A 20623-nucleotide genomic window follows, 5' to 3' on the forward strand; every position below is an offset into this window, starting at 1 on the left:
TGATTTTGGAAAGCAAATTTAGAATGCACAGTGAAATTCACAGCAATGCCACAATTACCAGCCATCCTCCAGATGAAGCATGCTTGTGTGTGAAGCATTCATTAACTTTGCTGTAATCACAATCTGATTGGAAGCAGGTCAGGCAAACAAGAAGGGCTAATTTTGGGCAAAGTTATAATTTTCTATGAGTAATTAGGATATGTATTCATGGGTAAAGCATTTTGCAAATGTTAGCTGCTGTGTAAACATACTCATAACTGTTATTAATGGAATAAGGAAATATTTTGACAGACAGCAGTCAAGATGAACTTTTCCAAGCCACAGCACTTTCTATAGAGGAATATGAATACTTCAGGACCATCTATAGATCAATACAGAAAAGACAGATGGGGTTTTAGCCAGCTGGGTCTGCAGTCCCCATGTCTTTCCCACATACTCTTTTGATCCCAGCAGGACGCCCCCATCCAAAGGCTGTTCTCTGTGTCCCTGAACATGGCTGTCAGAAGCCCAGAGTGAAGGACTGTGGGGTGGGAGGCAGGGGCTTCAGTAATGCTCCTTTGTCTTCCATGGCTTCTTTTTGAGGTTTTTAATGTAAAAGGGGGGATTGAACAGCACAAAATTAAAAGTATTCAGCGTCATAACACTTTATTTGCATTTTCAAAAGCAGGTATATGAGTTTGAAACTGCCTTTCATAAATACATTTCTAACAAAAGACCCCATGGTTCACAGAATCATAGAAATGTAGAATGGCCTGAGTTGAGAAGGATCACAATGATCATTGAGTTTCAACCCTCCTGCTATGTGCAGGGTTGCCAGCCACCAGACCAGGCTGCCCAGAGCCACATCCAGCCTGGCATAGAATGTCTCCAGGAATGGGGCACCCACAACCTCCTTGGACAACCTGTTCCAGTGCATCACCACCCTCTGCGTGAAAAAAATTCCTCCTAATATCTAACCTAAACCTCCCCGTCTTAGTTTAAAACCATTCCCCCTTGTCCTATCACAATCCACTTTGTTGTAAATGAAGATAAGATTTCCTCATGATTTGATTTGAAAAAAGTTTTGAAGATGAGGAAAGGAGGGGAATTTCCCTCCTCTTCTCTACTTCTTTCTTTATTTCACTCCTACCCTTCCCTTCCCTCTTCCCGAAACATTTTACCTAAATTACTGAGTATTGCTGGCCTAAAAATTCCCTCTTTGCTGGAACAAGGAAATCATTGCTGGAGATGGGCTGCATGCTGCAAGGCAGCGTGAGAACGGTAGGTACAGGAGTAAGTGATGGCAAATTTATGAGGTCCCACATTATAAATTTATGTGAAAGGCAATAAAAGTGGTTTTCACGGTGAATCTGTATGTCTATACCTCAGTATGTGATAGAGCCACAAAAGCCCCATTTCCTCTGTTAACAGAAGAGCTTACTGAACCACATTGCTGCTAGAAAGGCGCTGAGGTCAAAACCACTTTAGAGGAGCTTTTAATGGCCATATAAAGCAAGCTGGGATAGTGAAACTCCTCCTGGGCACCTAGAGAAGGAGCGTCTTAATCTTCCCACTGTGGTGACCTGCTTATAGTGTCCAGCTGCTGTGAATAAGAAGTCACAAAATATTTGTGTATCTAAATATTCCCAGACCTTGAAAAAAAAACAGTGTGGCCAGGGGAAGTCTGGTGCAGATGAGGTGTTCATCATTCTGCTTCAGATGATGAAAAATGTCTATTTGAATAACAAGAGCAATGATTTCTGAGTGGGATAGGTCTTGGTCATATACAGCTACAAATGTTGATGCCCGTCTTTATCACCTTAGTGATCTTGGTATCCAGGTAGCGGATGGTGTGGGCAAGATAGAAAGTCCCTTAGAGATACCTATTGACCTCCTTTTGTTTTAGATTCCAGATTTCACATTGGTGGAGTAATTTGAGGTGGCTTAGTTGCCTAAGCAGGGCTGGTCTGGTTAGACCACCAGAAAAAGCCCTTAATCAAGAGATCCATGGATGAATGTTTGTTTAGGAATGAATTGAAAGTGTGATTGGATCTGGATGCTGCACCAGCTGGTTCAGCCTTAGAAAATCTACATGTTTTTCTGGTGATCTGTGAGCCAGACAGTGATGTTGAGCAGGTGACTTCAACTGCAATGCTTTCCTGCCCTGCATAAAGTCAGAAAGATCCTGCTGCTCCCTAAGTGTCAGGAAGCATCTTGCATTCAGTGGGTGAGAAGTGCCACTTGAGAGCTGCTTTTTGATGACAAAGTACACATTCCCCTTACTTATGCTGGGTCCAAGCTGCTGGCAGACAGCAGGTAAGTACCAGCTTTCTGCAAAGATTGCCCCCAGTTTCCCTCCTAGGTTTCCTTTCCTAGAGTGGAGCAGTGATGCTGGTCAGTCAGTGCAACCTTCTCCCAGCTGCACTGCTGGACTGTGCACCCAGCTCCTATAGACCAGCATGCTTAACTGCTGCTGCTGCAGCAAAGGCAGGCTGCCAGCTGCTGGAGAGCCCCCTTCCCCTGCCCCCTCCCCTTGGCCACAGTTTAGCTACTCACTGCAAGAAGCCACATTTTTTCTATTAAAAGCATGTTCCCGGATGGAGGAAAGTTCTCATGCACTCTGCCCCGGGCAGCCTGACCTGCCTGGCTGTGGTGTAAGCAGCCCTGCACTCGGCAGGAACTAGAAGTGGCTGCAGTGGGAGTGGAGAGAGATGGTGCAGAGTGGGGTTGGGGCTGTCAGGACAGAGCTGACATCCCAGCTTCTTGGGCTGTGCAGGATCCAGTTCTTACTGGAACAAGGTTTGGCATCCCAAAGCCACAAGGAGAGTCTGTAACAAAACTCAGAAGAAAGCACCTGGCTATATTTAAAAAGAAAAAAAAATAAATCTTTCAATCACTGGTCTCCCTCTATCAAGAAATTAAGAAAACTCCCATTTAAAAGCGTGCAAAATATCAGATGCAAGCACATCCAGGCTTGGGTGGGCTGCAGAAAGGGAAAAAAGGGATCACGTGCCATGAGACGCTGGGACAGGGAGCAGTTGCTCTACTTCCCTCCAGCTTCTCATAGTGAGGTGGGAAGATTTGCCAGCTTCTGAAGCCAAAATATTTTGATAGTAAAATGTCTCATGTTCTCACACAATTTTGACAACATCTGGTTTCTGGGAGCAATGTTTCAGGGCATGTTGTAAGAGGCAGACTGTTTCTTCCCAGAGAAAGTCCTTATCAAGGAAACGCCTCTCCAACAAACTTCCTTTGCAGGGATACATCCTAAGGAGGAGGTTTGATTTTCCCTTTGTTTGTGACATCAGATTTAGAAGGAGGAGGAGAATTTTCCGTCTGCTGGCATTTCAGTATTTCTTCACCTAAACAAATCCCACTGATCCATTTTCAAAAGCACCCTCTGATTCACATACCTGGGAGGGAATCTCCAGGTTGAAGGCACATGTTCAAGTACCTCACAAGACAGTGGTGACCACTCAACAGGTTAGCCAGGTAGATTTTCAGCCCCAGTTTCTACTCAAAGAATATCCCAAGTTGGAAGGTACCCATGAGGATCATCAAGTCCAACTCCTTGTTCCATGAGGGCACACTGGTAGATAAGGACCTCAAACAAAGCTGGCATTCAGGATTCAGATCGCTGCCCAGATTTTTGGTTCACTTCTCCTTTTTCATAATTTCACACATCTCCCTTGTCCTGTTATAGAAATGATTGGATTAGTTCACTAAATAAATTCCCTCCAATAAAACAGCTAACATTGAATGAGAAGACTAAGATGTGACACTTGTACCATAAACATGTTATGGGCAAAATTCCTGAGAAATTCTCAGCATTTCTCCAAGCCCAGTTTTCTCCAATGAACAGCAATGTCTGAGTGAGATAAAAGCACCCACTCAGGTTCCTGGTGTAAGCTCACTGACTCAGGCAGCTCCTACAGCTGCTGCCTCCTGGTGAGGGGACATCTCCCTGGGTCACCTAGTGGATGTCACCATAAGCAGCCTGTGTTACCCCTAATGCTGGCACCTCACACCCTCCTGCAAACTGCATGTTGGGTCCAAAGCCAAGATATGAACCTCAGCACTGCAATAGAGACTTTCTACACATCCGTTGAACGAAAACCAGTGCATCCAGTAGTGTATCCAGTAGTTTTATTTGTCACATTTAGTGAGCATGTGACAGTCCAAGAAAACTCCTGCTATTAGCTAGGAACAAGGTTACTGCTGCAGTTTTTTATAAACTCCTTTGGCAGTGGTACAAAAAGCAGAGAAGTTACCGAGGCACATTCCCCATAGCTGCTGTAATCTTTACAGACTGATTTCTTATTTCACCAAGGGAATAACTACAGTGATATTCACAATAATAACAATGATGACGATGACGACATAGTTATTGCATTTTCATCAGAGGATCTCTAAGCACTTCATAAACTATGGTTAAGCTTCAGAATACATAATCCTGCAGGACATATAAGTAATATTCTTTATTTTGAATGGTCCCATTAGGCTAAAGCAAAGATCAAGAACAAGTCCAAACTTACAGACTACCTTAACTTTAAACTTTCTCCTAATTATTATGTTAAAAACTGAAATATCATTCCCCCAATGCTTTTCCCCATTAAAATTTTCATCTTGAAATATTTTGAATAAAATCTCTGAAAGCAGGAAAATATGCATATGATAGGATCTATCAGCCCTTCTTTTGTTGTTTCCAACAAATCCACTCCAGTTGTGAAAAACTGGAAATTTCTTATTTTTGAATCAGTGGTGTGTTAAATAAAATACAGAGCCTAAACCCACTTGTGGGCAGCTCTTTCTTTATCCAGAAGACACCTTCATTTGAAAAAAAAAAAAAACCACCAAAACACACACACACACACACACACACACACATATATATATATAAAGGAGAGGATTTGAGCAACCTGTTCTAGTAGAACGTGTCCCTGCCTACAGCAGGGGGTTGGAACTAAATTGTTTTAAAGGTCCTGTCCAACCCCACCATTCTATGATCTATGCTATCTGGCTAACGGTGGTGACCATGTTGAAAAATAGTGTTTTGTAGCTGAGAATATGCTCTATCAAACAGTGTTATTGTGCTCTTTGTATCTGTTGTAGTTTCCATGGAAATAATTAGGAAGCATTAGTTTTGAAGCAACCTGGGCACATATGCTGTTGGGTAGTTCTCTAACCAAAGACATGCTATTCAAATTGCATATTCATGAATGAGCCTTGAATTACAAGAGGAAGTACTGGTGGAGTCTGAAATGCTAGTTTTCTTTGTTGGATTGAGAATTCTGTATTTTGTGAAATAAAATAGAAAAAAATAAATTCTTAAGAATTAAAAAAAACGTTTGCAAGAGAGAGACATCATCCCAACATTTCTTATAAAAGTAGCAAGTGCTAGAAAGCAACAGACAATAAGTTAGTCTGGCCAATTGAAAATAATAGTAACATATTTCCCTTTAAATGAGTTGTGCAAGGTCACCCTGCAAATCAACGGCAGATTCTATAATTTAGCCCAAGAGTCCTGAAACCCAATATCCTGCTCTCACCACTAAAAACCGATGCATGACTGGCTTCCAATCTGGGAGTGATACATTATGTAAGGAGAAAAACTATAGATGTTTCTATTTTTTTTTCCCTATGTGCTCCTGACATATATAGAATTTTTGCTTTCTTTGGTCTAGGACAGTAAATACTTAGACATTTTCTGTAGAGAAGCATTCAAAAGTTGTCAGAAGCTGCAGGAAAAGTTGCCTGAAAGTAACACCTGAGGCTGCTCTGAGAGTAACTAATGTTGTGTGCACTTCTTTTCATTGTTTGAAAAGTACTATTTTGGCCATTGAAATTAAATAGCCATGTACTAATAACTGGAAAATAATTTGCTTTTTCAATGAGCAAATTGCTCAAAAAATTTTTTTAATCTGATGCCAATATCTTGATATTCAAATAGATGTATATTTATTTCTGTCTTTCCAAAGGCAAACATTTTTATATTTTGAATGTTTTTTCCCCTTTCTCATCAATGGTTGTAATAGAATGAATAAGATTTAGGGGCTCAATTTCATTTCCCCCCATTAATCCATTCTGTATGCTTCAACATAGGAATATATCCAATGGCAAAGTCGTAAAAATAAACAAAAAATATATATAATTGTGTTTCCATTTAGATGTTCTAAACCAAAACTTTTTGAAAAGTACTAACTTCTGGATTTCCATTGGAATCTTAAAAGCAAAATTCTGCATGAAGAATTCACACAGTGTGCAGAATGAGAGAATGATTCATCTATCCCTTTGACACCTCTTGAAGTAGCAGTGGTGTGGAAAAGCCCAAAGCCCATAGAGTAAGGTTAGGATGAGCCCTGCAGCAGTTCTAGGTGTGCAGACGTACAGCACTGCATCCTATTCAGACCATTCCTCCCACTTCCTTGGGAGACCACAGTCTCCTTCCACACCACTGATTCTGGTCAGAGACATGGTGCTGAATTCACTACATCCTCCATCAGCTTCAAACCCAGAGCATGGGCTTATCCTTCACTGCCTCCTCTGAATCTGTGCTGCAAGGTCATCATCAATTTTCCTGCCACCTCTGCTTCTGCGGCAGCCTCCCACAGCAGGTGTTCCTCCTGTCTGCCTATTCAGAACACACCAGCTCATTTGTCAGCCCTGACCTCAAGTAGCAAAAGCTTTTTCCTGCCCTTCAGAGAGCACATGTGCAAAGAACTGTAATTAGAATGAATTTTACTGCCAGCCAGGAAAGGGCCCTACTCAATTTTCCTAACACAGGGTACCCATAGCCCAGACCAGCAACAAGGTTTTGACAGCACACCAGTAGGCTGGTGCATGTCTGTGGATCCCCTAGGATGACCTAAATCTAGTGCGCAGGAGGTATCAATGAGATAGATCAGTGCTGTCCCTGTCTTACAATTGAAGAGATCCCTCAGTCATCCTCAATACCTTGGATGCCATTTTCTCATGACCTTAAGAGAGTCTCAGGGGAAGGAGCTTAGGGCCACCTGAGACCCTCCCGTGCAGTTAGCCACCAGGGCCAGATGGAGACATCCCAAAGGAGGTAGGTAGCAGTGTGTCAGAGGCTCTGACAAATCAGCACTGTGTGCTCCCAAAGGATCAGAACTGCTCCCAAGAGCTCTGGAGGACCCCAGGTTCTGCCTGTTTGCTGGCAGTGAGAGCAGAATCCAGATGCACACAAAAAATGGGATAACATAGCTAAGGGCAGTCTGGGAAGGACGAGTCAGCCTGTGCCTCGAGGGAAAAGAGAATGTCTTCTCAGCCTCCCCACATAGTGCGAGAAAGGCAGCATGATGTTCCTCATTGAAAAGATGCAAACAAAAACTGTAGCTAACCACTCTTCTCCAAAGAGATTGCATCCTGTATTTCCTTGACTTGTGCTGGTATGACTGTAAGGCAGCAAACTGTGGGCCCCTTTAAGATGTATGGGCGTGAGATGTCTGGTAACCAAGAACATCAGATCCCCAGCAGCATCTTAAACTCTTGGCTGTGCAAAAGAGGCACAAAAATGTCATGCAGATCACATTAAGTAGACATCAGCCAGTGTTAGGATCTTCATATATTCTGAGAAAATTTCCCACTGCTTGTTCTGCATGAACCAGTGTTGCTGATTTCCTCACACCAAGCTCCCTCCCACCATCTTGATTGGGTGGGGGTCAACTGGGTGACCAGCGAGCCAGAGAAAGACATCTCCAGGACATGTAATTACAGATCTCCTTCACTGCTCACTAACGCCAGATGTATTGTAGGACTAAAGCAATCTGTGGCTGACCTGTTGAACACAGCATCTTTTTTCTGCCTTCTGTCTATGAACAAATATGCTTTGAAGGAGTGTAAACTGCTCCTTTTACTTTACAACACAAATTACATGAGCAATAGCATCAATGATTATTTGCTCCTTTAAACACCTTCAGGGAAGAACGGCCATTCCAGTGCAGTGCATGCTACTTTCTGCAGAGCATGAAGTAGTATGATAAAGCCATTTGAGTCTTCAGATGATAGAAAGTAATGCAGAATAGCCAGGCTTTGGGCATAGAGCTCTGTGTTGGTTTCCAGGAGAGGAATCTGGGAAGCATAGAAGAATTTCAACCTCTTATCTAAGTCTTGGCTACACACACATTTGCTGTAGTAGGTACAATGATGAGGACTGTTCTCAGTCTGTCTCTAGGATTTTAAACAAAAGTTTGTTATCATGGTCCCATAAAAATCAATCCCAAGTCTTTCCTTTGGATAACTTGGGAAAACTTACCACTGATGTAAGGACAGCCCAAGAGGTAAAAAAGGAAGCTGTGAGAAAAAAGTTTGAGATAAAGATACACCCATACCATGACACTCAGAACCAGGACCTTGCTCCGATTCATATTCACCCTTGCAAAAGAAGGAATTGCAGCCAGATGAAGTTACACCAGCACAGACAAATCAGATGAGTCCTACCCTCAGTTTACATCATTTCTCATAGCCGAGAGTAGACGTGCACCATTTTCACAACTAAATATTTTACTGAAAAAATTCCTGATAAAACGATGAAGGGGTTTTGTAGTTAACACCTTCAAAATGAAATATTTTGTGCTGCTGGTTCAACAAACATCAACTTGCAGCAATCACTCAGGCTCAATGCTTACAGTATGGTATAGTATTAACTTACCTGGCCCACATTCTTCTTTTCATTTTGATGCAGATTTATGTTTATGAAAGAAGCAAAGTATTTCTTTGGTCAGTCCTTTTTCTTGCAGGGTGACATGCTGGAGACTGTACTGAAAGGTGATCGCTGCTATTTATTTAATAACAGAAACTAACCCCCACCACAGATTTAGATACATTACTTCTCTTTGATTTAAGAGATAATGCTTCCAAGGAAAAAAAAAATAGAGTTTTTTCCCCAGGCTTACTTCTACTACTACACTTCCACTACTTAATTCTATGCTACATTCTTCCACAATTTCTTTGGAGAGCAGATTTCTCCCATTCCTTGGGATGCACAGGAGCTATGCTAAGCACCACCTGCTGATGAGCTAGAGCCCAGTTACAGTGGGATAAGGCTGCTTTATAGTCTGAAGAGCTCTTGCAGAGAACTCTCTACCATAGAGGCAAACACTTTTCAACCTAGGACATTTTATGCTGTTGAAAGAAAAGATAATAAGTTTCCAGATAGAAGAGTAGCAATACAGTCTACCTGAGGAAAAGGTGCTTCAACAGAAAAGCAGGGATTACCACCAAGGCACTTTCAATCACCACTTAAGTCACTCAATTTCACCCCTCTACCACAAAACTCACAGCAACTTCCTCTCTTTTATAAGTGAGCCCAATTAGCTCCATAAATAGTTCAGCTGGGACAGCTCAGCTGTGTTATAGTGGAGAGCTATTGATTTACTCCAGGTGAAAAGCTGGTGCTTGGAATTACCAGTGCTGGGGCTGATTAAGCTGTATTTCAAAGTGTAGACATAGGGTAGATTTTTTTATTTCTTTTCAATATATATATATTTTTCCTTCCCCCAGTATGGTTGAGAAGTTCATTTTTAGAAAAATCAATCCTTTGCTTTCATTGGAAGTCATCTATAATGCAAGAATCTTTATATCTCTCTTTATCTTTCACAAGGTGAAGAGCAGAAGTTTTTGTATCTGTTATTTTTCCTTGCAAAGAGCCTTTATGTTGTCTCAAGGACTAGTTATTGACAATTACAAGATCAGGAACACTTAGTTCTTTATGTTTTTAGAATGAACTTGTATTTCATTTTCTGTTCCTATCATTTTATTTTATTTTACTTTTTCCTGAAGGAGTAAGCAGCTGTGTAAGATAAGTCTAGATGAAGTGAATGTTGTAAGGCAGAAGAAAAGTCCTTTACATCTGGATCTTGCTTCTTCTGTGCTAATTGGTACAGAATGGAAATGAATGTGGATGCTAAGCTACAAAAAAAAAAAAAAAAAAAAAAAAAAAAAAAAAGAGCTGAGTGGCCTCAAGCTCAAACAATACCATGCTAATTATTTCACATAAATCAGAGCATTTGAAAATTTGTTACACTCTGTTGAGTCAATAGGAATAATTTGCTACAGTATAGGAGACAAAATATTGGCCGATTTGGAACCCTGGTTCGCACAGGGGTGAACATATTGACTAAATACAATTGTGTCTGTTAATGACTGAACAGAATTGGCCCACATTGTTTGTAACTCTCTAGTTACCATTGCTAAAACAAAGCACAACCTTCAAATTGCAGGCTGCGGGATGCTTTGTTGCCCAGTCGTGCCTCTTGCAAAATTAAAACCCTCTCTAAAGTGTAGACTGAAGACTTTATGGCAGCAGGGTCTCTTCAAAGGAGTCCAGCATTTTGTCTCTTTTCACCAAGGGAATACTGAGTATCTCATCTTCTTGGGCACTCTGACTTGTTTGCACTGAGGCACCCACAAAGTGATTACAAAATGTGTGATGTCAAATGGCTACCAAAAGTGAGGAGCCCCTGAATATTATCAGTAGAGAGAAGATGGGCTGTGGATGCAGACATCTTTCCACAGCCCTGATTCCACACAAGAATACACAAGTGCTTGCACATGTCCTTCCCCAGCAGGAGAGGAGTCACACGTGGAAGGCAATGTCTGTGAGCAGCCTCTGGACCCCTGGCAAGGTCCTCATCCTCCTTGAGACAGCACTGAGGTGTGCTAAGGAGATTTTAGCTGATAGCCTTTTTGTTTCTTGCTTCTCATTCACCTAGACTTTCACAAATAAATAAATAAATAACTCAAAAACCAAAAAGCAAACAGCCTCCCCCAGCCTTCTGATTCAGAGCAACCAATAATTAGCAATATGCCCCAATTCCCTTCTCCTTTACTCTAATTACGAGAAACATATAAATCTCTTGTTAGTGAAAGTTGGTCACTATACCACAGTATCACTTCTCTTTGCACTGCTCCTTGCAGGTGACTTGGTGCTTTTGCAGAACAGGGGGAAACAGAAGTGTGGGGCTAGTGCAGGGTTTCACAGGCAACAATCTGGTGTTTGCTTTTTGTGAAAGGAGCAAATACTTGCAGCCATCAGCATTTTAACCTCAAAAAATTTCATTTCAGTTTCCAAAATTGCACAGGGAGCATTTCATTCCAACTTTGCTAGTGTTCTCCAGTTTATGTAACTCTTCCCCCGTTTGTGGGTTGCTGTGCTGGTAGCTTTCATCTTCACCAGCTAATCTTTTTCCCAGTGTCATGTTGATTTATTTGTCTTCATTGGTATTCTGATAACATTTCACCAATAAATTAGTTTTAAATTAAACTCTCGGTTGCGTCTTTTATGTTGGGCCCAGTGTATGTGCTGGAAAGGAAATTTCATTTCAGAGATACTTTATTCTTCTTTTTATTGACCTCCCCAGCTACAGACTCACCAGCTGCTGTATTTATTTTACTTGGGGAGAAAGTTGTAAAAGTGCTGTGTAAATTATAGATAGAAATTTCTACTAATGAAAATGAGAAATTGCAAAAACAAACAAAAACAAACAAACAAAAAAACCCACCAACAAAACAGCCTAACATTTTCAAATAGCTACAAAGCAGAAGCAGTTGTATGACAAGCTGAGCAGGGGAATAGGAACCTGCTCCTGGTCTGTGGAGTATGACTGAAGGGGATGAAACCCTGCCATGCCTCTTAGAGAATCAGAGAATAAGAGAATCATTAGAGTCAGAAGGAACCCTTAAAGGTCATCTGGTCCAAATCTCCTGCAATGAACAGGGACACCTACAGCTCCATTAGGTGCTCAGAGCTCTATTCACCCTGACCCTGAATGTCTCCAGGGATCAGGCATCCACCACCTCTCTGAGCAATCTGTTCCAGAGCCTCACCACTTTTAGTATAAAATACATCTTCCATATATCCAAGCTAAATCTCCCTTCTTTCAGTTTGAAACCATTTCCTCTTGTCCTATCACAACAGATATTGCTAAGGAGTCTATCTCCTTCTTTTCTGTAGCCATGGCTACCTCTGGGCTTTAGGCAAGGCAAGAATTGCTCCTCTTGTGAGTGGCAGTGGGGTGTTGGCCCTGCAGGCAGCAGGCACAGCTCCTGGCCCCAGCAGCCTCCCCAGTTTGTGCTGGGGTCTCTTGGTTTTGGCAGCACTAGTGGGTGATGAAAGGAAGTGAAAAATGAATGTTTGGCTTAACTGAATTGCAAAATGCAGGACTTTATGGTATGAAATATGAAAGCAGTGAGCACGGTGTCTGCTGTAGTTTATTTTTGTAGCAGATGCCGTTCATTCTCCTCTTGCCTCTTCTTTTCAGCACACTGTGGGCAGTGATGATGTATAGTCTTCACGATGAAGCACTTATCTGGGGCCTATTACTGTAATGACAGAGTCCTTCATACTCTCTCAAGGTTTTATTATCAGAAACACTGCTTTACTTCAAATTGATATTCATAAATCATCATTTTCTCATAAAATCAAAGGGAGAATAGGTCTTTTGGAAACCTGCACCCTACTCTACTATGCGATTTTTCACCTGGCCCAGCTGTTACTGTTCCAGGAGATATAAAAGAGACTCCTGGGTTTGAGGGGTGACCCCAGCACTTGGTCTGAATGCTGAAACCTGGCAGCATACAAGAACTGCTGGCCCAGATCACATCTCCAGCCCTCAGCTGCAGCTTCGTGCTTCCAGTGGACATCCTGAGGAGCACCTGCCTTGTCCTCCAGAGCAGGAAGGTTGGCAGGGAGGTGTCCAGCCAGAGGAAGGAGCCACGCTCCTTCCCAGAAGGTGCTGGAGGAAGCTCTGGGAGGACACACCTCAGTGCCTGCTGGGCCATCCTGCTCTCTGCCTGGCCTCAAAGAGAAGGAGCAGTCATGTATTTTCCTCTACAACCTCTTGCTATTTTTGGATAGGAAATCCAGATGAATTCTTAAAGAAGCGTGGATTAAAAACAAACCTCTTTGCCTTAGTCAAAGGATAAACATTTCCAGCAACAGAAGAAAACAAGGGCCCCATCCCTTGCCTGTGTCCCAGCACCCAATACAGGATACTGTGGTGGTATTTCCCAGAGCAGATCTCCCTGTATACACAACTGCCTCCCACCATCTTGCCCACACTGACCACCTCCACCATTTGGGACTTCCCAGGCCCCTCTATTCTGCTCGTTGTCCCAGTCCCATGCCTCCCACTGTGCTTCAAGGTCACATCCCACTGGGTTTTGCAAGCCCGGGGTCCCCTCCCTGCTGCTAACCCCATGTCATGGAGCAGCCCATGCCGCTGTGGGGCAGGAGTTTCCTCCCACCCAGTGTTTTCCTAACAGATAATACAAAGAAATGAGCTTGTATCCCCCACAGGCTTTGGCTGGCTCTGGTATTCCTTTCTCTATTATAGTTGTGCAACTACATCTCCCTTGTGTTTTATGTCCCTGACCTTCTTTCATGTTGGCAGTCCTAACAGGGTGCCCATGCTATGCAGGTTGTGTTGCTCTCCCAGTCTCATTGGGCTGGGACTTACTGTTGGAGTGCCTGTTATGGGATCTGCAGGGATCCTCCGTGTCTCAGGGGCACTTTCCCAGGCTAACACCAGGTCAGCCTTGTATTAGATCTTTGTTAAATCCTTGAATGAGTTCACTTCTGAGGGGCAGTATTTGGGCAGATATTTTTGGATGTTAGTTATTTTAAGATTTAGGGAGATTTTTTATTTTTTATTATTATTATTATTATTTTGGCAAATGAAATTATCCCACAGTACAAACAAGGAGGAATCAGAGCTATTTATGAATTTGGGATAAACAAAGAAAACTGTTTTCCTGGGGGGGGGGAGGAGGGAAAGTTTAAATGTTAAACAATATTTCAATTTTTTTTTCTAAACAGAAACATCCTTTTGCATTTGGACTTCATTTTCATTTATAAATAAAAATTTCATACAGATTTTTCAAAAGCTGGCCTAGAACTACCTAAATGAGCCATTTTTTGGTTCATCAGAATCTTTGTGATTTTTATTTTCAGTTCCCACCCAGAACCCAGGTGAGCCCTTGGTGCCTAATTTTGCAGACCACTGTGATGTGAAAAGCTCTTCCTGATCTGAATTCAATATACATTCCCGTGTAGCAGATTTGAGCCTCCTGCAATAGGCTAATTCTTAGTTACTTTTAGTGGAGCCCTTGGAAATTTTATTTCTTAAGCCACTTAGCGACCTGAATTTAAACCAATGGCTCAGTATAGTGCATTATTGATGAATGAATGGCAGGTGGTATTTGGCAGGAGGGAGCACAAGGAAGGAAAAAGGGGAGGAAGAAGAAACTGTCCCAACACTCCAGTATTGCTGAGAGCTTTGCTGCCTCAGGTTCTTCAGCAATACCTCTTAAACATATACTGGGCCAGATCAAAACAGAAAATGTTAAAAGAACTGGCTGAGTAATGTCTTCTTGATCTGTTCAGCCCTCTTCAAGTCAATGGGATTAATGAATGTAAACCTTACAGCCAATGAGATTATCACATGTACATCCACTCTAGGGGAAACCTAATGATTGGATGAGCTTTCCTTGATGTCAAAGTATTCTCTGTTTGCAATTAGATAGGAAGATATTTAATTGCACACTAATTGATTCAGCTATTGTCTGTGCACATTTTCAATGTATTTTGACTACATGGAACATTTTAATGGTCTGCATTATTTCATTGTTGAGATGTTTCAGGCAAAGGAACAACTGGAACAGATTTCTTAAAGGACCCAGTTTCTAATTAATTGCAAATCACAAGCTAACAAATTACCAGACCATTCATCTCATACCCAGAGGGATAAGCACTGCCAATTTAAGGAGGAGACCATATTTTTCAAACACAACAAAGAAACTGAATTCCTGTTTTCAGTGCAAAACGGAACTGTGTTTTAACTGTGAAATCCAAACTCATGCCTGTGTTAGAGCAATCTTAATCTAACTATAAAATTGAACTATCCACTGATGATACTCTCTGATTTGATTCCCTTACAGAGATTTCCATCATTTCCCTAATACTATCTTTGGCCATCACCTGGCTGCATGTGTTCTGATGACTGCTGCCACTTCTCCTGTTCATTAGTTTCCTGACGCCATTATTTTTTGGCACTGATTTACAGCATTCAGGACAGGAAAGCAGTCTGAGTACCTTAACTCAGTGTCATTTGTGGATTGGTGCAGTGAGAGGACAAAACACATCATAGCCTTGCAGGAAATGGCTGGGCCCCCACAAAACTTTGCTTGTTCACCAGATGTGCTGAACCTGAGCAGTTAAGAAAACAGAAGGTGGCACTGAAATTAATTAGCAACACAATTTCAGCTCTGGAATTTGAAAAAAAAAAATGTTAGGTTATAAATTTTAGAGAGATACATGGGGACATGTTTAAAAAAAAAAAAAAAAAAAAAAAAGGAAAGAATTTCCGTTCATTTATTTTATTTACCTAGTATTTTTCAAGCATTCTTACAACATTAGGAATAACAAGTGCTGGAAATAAATGTTAATAGAATTATAGAATAATTTGAGTTGGAAGCAATCCTTAAAGACCACGTACTCCAGCTCCCCGCTGCTGATCAGTGACACCTACAGCTCAGTCATGTTGCTCAGAGCCCCATCCAGCCTGACCTTGTATGTCTCCAGGGATGGGGTATCCACCACCTCTCTGGGCAACCTGTGCTGGTGCCTCATCATCCTTAATGTGAAATACTTCCTTTTTATAACCAATCTAAATCTCCTTTCTTTTAATTGGAAACCATTTCCCCTTGTCCTATCATAACAGGTCCTGCTAAAGAGTCTGTCCCCTTCCTTCTTACAGGTCCCCTTTAAATACTGAAAGGCCACTCTCAGGTATCCCCAGAGCCATCTCTTCTGCAGGCTGAACAGCTCCAGTTCTTTCACCTGTCCTCATAAGAAAGGTGTTCCATACCTTGCATCCTCTGGATGTATTCCAGCAGATCCATATCTCTACTGTACAGAGGACTCCATATCTGGACACAGTTCTCCAGGTGATGTCTCACCAGTACAGAGTGGAGGCTCAGGATCATTTCCCTTGCCCTACTGACCACACTTCTTTAGATGCAGCCCAGGATATGTTTGGCTTTCTGGGCTGTGAGGGCACAACGCTGGTTCATGTCCAGCTTACCATCCACCAGTTCCCCCAGGTCCTTTTCAGCAGGGTTTGTACTGATAACAGGAGTTGCTACGATCTTGCACTTGGCTTTGCTGAACTTCACTAGATTTTTCTAGGGCACTGCAATCTAAAATTTAGCTTACCATTTGCTGCATCCTTCAAACCTCCTGCCATCCCACTGCTTACACATTTCTTTCATCTTTGGAGGTTAGAATCTGATTCCCCCAACCTAAAAGTAGTGGTTGTCCTAGCACGTACTCAGCCAAGTCGTCTGTGGACCATCTTTTCAACTTACCCAGACCATTTCTGAACTTTGATCCTCTGACTGTGATACTCCTGTAGACTCTTCAAATTTAATGGTAACCGCAGATTTCATCATATGCATCATTAGTGAAAAGAATGGAGACAGGCCCAGAAATGATCCCAGAGGAATTCTTCTTGAACAACTTCCTATTTGATAGGAACAATTGATAAGTGTGTTTTTGGAGTGAAGTTCATCCAGCTGTAAACCCTTCCTGTTGTGACAGTGTTTCAGCTCATATCTTAATGCAACAGTGTCAGGGAACTAGGATAAATCACATCCACTTGCTCTTCTTTATTCATTACACAAGTCACCCCATCAAAAAAGGGAAATTAGGCTGGTTTGACATGATTTGTTCTTGACAAACTCAAGTAGACTGGTTTTTATCACCATACCATCTTCTAGGTATTTAAGAACTGATTGTTTAATAACTCATTCCAGATTTTTTGGAAATCAGAGTGAATGGTTTATAGCTTCCTGGGGTCTCATTACTGCTTTTTAAAGATCAGTACTATATTCACCTTTCCCCTGTTCTCTAGGGCTAAACCTATTCTATGTGGTTCCTTTACAATAACCGCTTTGCAATAATCGTTAGCAATTCACAGATTACTTCATCTTATTCCTTGAATATGTTCAGGTGAAATTTATGAGTCCTTGCTGACTTGTATGCAGTTGGTTCATCCAAGTATTCTTTAACTAGGTCTTTTCCTGTTTTGGCCTGCAGTCCTACCTTGTTTTAAAAATAATTCAAGTAATTAGTTGGTCACAAAGTGTTTTGTTGTTGTTGTTGTTGTTGTTTCTTTTTTTTTAATGAGGGCTGGATCAAAACATACACCAGGCATCTTTACATTAGTTATTTGCTCTCTTTTCCTGTTTAGTAATGGATCTAAACTTTCCTTTTTCTTCCTCTAATTAAAGTGTATTTATAGATTTTTTCCCTGTTCCCATTTATGTCTTTTCCTAGTTGGAACGCTTTTTGTGCTGTAGCTGTTCTAATTCTATCTCCAATTGTTTGTCTTATTACCTTATCTTTAGGTATGTGTTTGTACTAATCCTCTCTGTAGTAACCATTTAATTAATGTCTCAGATGTAATTGTATTCTTATGTGCCTCATACCCTCCTGCAGAAAGGTAACCTGCTTGTATATGTTTAACATAGCCATGTTTATGATCTGCTAACTCCTCTCTTCCTGTTGAAAACCTCGGTTATCTACTTGAAAGACTCTGATCAGCAGGTCCCAGAGAATGTGGAACTCAACAGCCTTATCTGTAGGCTTTTACCATACTACTACTTAACTAGAATAGTGGATACAAGTTGTGCCAAGGTAAGTTTAGGTTGGACTTTAGAAAACACTTCTTTACAGAAAGGGGGGTTAAACATTGGAATAGGCTCCCCAGGGAGGTGGTCGAGTCACTGTCCCTGAATGTATTTAAGAGCTGTTTGGATGTGGTGCTTGGAGATATGATTTAGCAGAGGGTTGTTAGAGGGTTGTTAGGGTACTACGGTTAGGCTGCAGTTGGATTTGATGATCCTTGAAGTCCCTTCCAACCTGAGTAATTCTATGATTCTATGATTCTATAGTTGTAAACTTTGGCATTCTATGCGCACTGTTCTCCAAATTTATACATTGTTATCATCTCAACAAAAGATTTGTTTTATTTTTTAAACCAAACTAAGTCAAGAACAATTCATTTGCCACCACCTTCTGCTTTTCCATCAGAAAGTTAAGCCAATACACTTCAGGAACTCTCTGGAGTGTGTCCTTCTCCATTGTTTTTTGTACCTTATTTTGACTAAGTAAGGCTGCTGCTTCTTCCTATTAGCAATTAGATGGCCAGTATCAGATCTCTGTCCTGAGCCTCCCCTGGACAAGTTGTGTCATGTTATATGCTGCTCCTCTGATTCCCCATGTTTGTCTGCAGTCATCAGCATGTTGCTCCTGAATTTACATTTCTGTCTACTTTATAACAAATGCTTCTGATTCTCAGAATGCAGCTAAGGACAATAGAACTTTCAGTTAGGTAAAGGCTTCTGCAACCTGATCTTGCTGAGCCTACTTAGGATGTTGTAGAATCACCAAGGTTGGAAAAGACCTACAAGATCATCCAATCCAACCATCCGTCAAGATCAGATTATTTAATATTTTGGAATAACTCTACTCCAAATCTCACAAGCATTTCTCCATAGCAGGGTAAGGCTGTTTTGGAGCAATGTGAGGCCCTGAATTAACCGATTGCAATTTGGTTTAATGACTTCTTGAAACTCTAACAAGATACACAAACACTTGGAGTGGGTTGCAAGATGACTGTTGGCAAAACCAAAGTGCAGCCCATCCCAACATGTAACAGATCTACCTAAAAAAAAATGTTGTGGAGCATCATGATGAAGAGTAGAGACCCATAATTATATGCTGTGTCCTAAAGCTCTGCTGAGAGATTAGTTCTTTTTGATTTCAGAGAAAACCATGACTCCCTCTACTCCCTCTGTCTTTATGGAAGGCCAGCCCCAGGTCATAACCAAGCTCACGGGGACACGGAATTCACCATGGGCAGGACTTCAACATGACTTCAGAGGTACATTTATTCTCCCCAGATTACAGACATGCCTGTGCAATATGGTTTTGCTATGAATGCTCCTAGGGCTTAGTTTTGTTCTTACTGAATTTAGGACTGAATCAGCACAGGATCAGCCCAGGGGTCACAGAGTTAAGTACAGGCAGAAGCCCTTGAAGTGCTGGAGTTGAGACTGTATTTCTTGTTTGGCCCAGCAAGTCATTTGTGATCCATCCCATTGTTCTGAGTTTAATGCTTATTCATTTCCTCTTTGATTCTGTTTTCATACTTCATTATTTTTAATTGTGCTTTTTTATTTTTAAGAAACAATAAAAATAATCTCCCTTGGGCCAAAGAATGTGGATCAACACAATCAGGTCACTGGTCTCATTTTAATCTCAGCACTGACATAAACACATATTTTAAGGTGAGGAGTTTGCCTAGAAACTTTGCAATCAATAGCTGTAGTCTTGGTGTAACTTCTGGGGATGCAAATACTCAAAAATTCAGCAGAACTTCTTTTAGAAGAAAGAGGGATACTTGTGAGAGGAGAGCTAAGATATTCAGGGGTCTTCCTCATTGGAAGCTAACATTGTATATCATAAAATACCTATAAACAATTCATTTTACCTTACGCTATGAAAGCATATTGAATTACTCAGCAATTGAAACTCAGAAGTAAACTGGGACTCTCTGTGTTATTCTATGCCATATCTACATATTGGAGGGGATTTTTATGCTGGGAAGGAGCTGGAAAGGGTGGAGAAAGAAGGGAAAACTTACTTTCATAATTAAGAGTGAAGCACAGTGACAAAGAATTTCCTCAAATTCCTCTTTCCCTCTGAAAGAGGGCAGGGAAGTTTTATAATGGAACAGGGAAGGTGGCTCTGCCAACTGAAGCTGTGGTATAGGCATGTGTCTTTCTCCCTCAAGTTGAAATACAGTCTCCTTATAAAGCAGCTGCTGTTAATTAACAGTAAGGCTGAAAATTAGCAGAATTAATAGGTATTTAAACAAAGGCAGGGTACTTTGGTTAAACATTAAAGACTGGGAAGGCCATACAAATTATACTTCAGTTATTGCAATTCCACTGAGAGTGTAAAACAATGTGATGTGATCTCCTGCTGGGTAAAGGCAAAACATATTTGAAGCTGCTGTTTTAAATTATGATGTCACGTTTATGGAAAACAGACAACACTGATACCACAAAAATGCGATGGGTACCATTAGCAGTGAGCATCACATGGTAAACCATAAATTCTTAGTGCCTTCAAAATGTTTTAAAAAGAAATCAAGTCAGTTGATTTGTTTATGGAACTAAAAGCATCTTTTCCTTTAGCTCTTATACAGTGTGCTAAGACTCTTTAAATAAGATACTCATCAAAAACAAATAGCTTTGTTAATAAAATTTAAGACCTTCTGAACAGAATATAATTATAGAAAAATTATGCTACAAATCAAGACAGAAGATGCTGTTGTAAAACTTTCCTTTAAGTGGTTTTTGTAGATATATTAAATGAAATGATGCTTGTTTAATTTTTGAATAACGTGATATGGAATCACCTAGTTCTTTTGGATGGAGAGCCCTATTTGAAGCAAGTATGTCATAACTGATTGCATTACTGATGTGGGCAAGCAAAACTTTCACAAGAAGAGATGGAAAGAGCTGGCTCCTTCAAGGGGAGATTATTAAGAGGGGA

General features: G+C 41.1%; 1 long non-coding RNA gene across 2 annotated transcripts; it reads right to left on the minus strand.

Moving 5' to 3' along the window:
* Nucleotides 1-636: 636 nt before the first annotated feature.
* On the minus strand, nt 637-9266 carry LOC149917054 (uncharacterized). 2 transcript variants are annotated; one of them, XR_016468556.1, is made up of 3 exons: nt 9179-9266; nt 8651-8754; nt 637-3673 (listed from the first exon to the last, which is right to left on the minus strand). It is a non-coding gene; the product is annotated as an uncharacterized LOC149917054 (long non-coding RNA). The 2 variants fall into 2 exon arrangements; XR_016468555.1 differs by having other exon boundaries at nt 8651-8759.
* Between the last annotated feature and the right edge of the window lie 11357 nt (nt 9267-20623).

The sequence above is a fragment of the Phasianus colchicus genome, chromosome 8 (genome assembly GCF_987193195.1).
Source record: "Phasianus colchicus chromosome 8, bPhaCol1.hap1.1, whole genome shotgun sequence".
NCBI lineage: Eukaryota > Metazoa > Chordata > Aves > Galliformes > Phasianidae > Phasianus > Phasianus colchicus.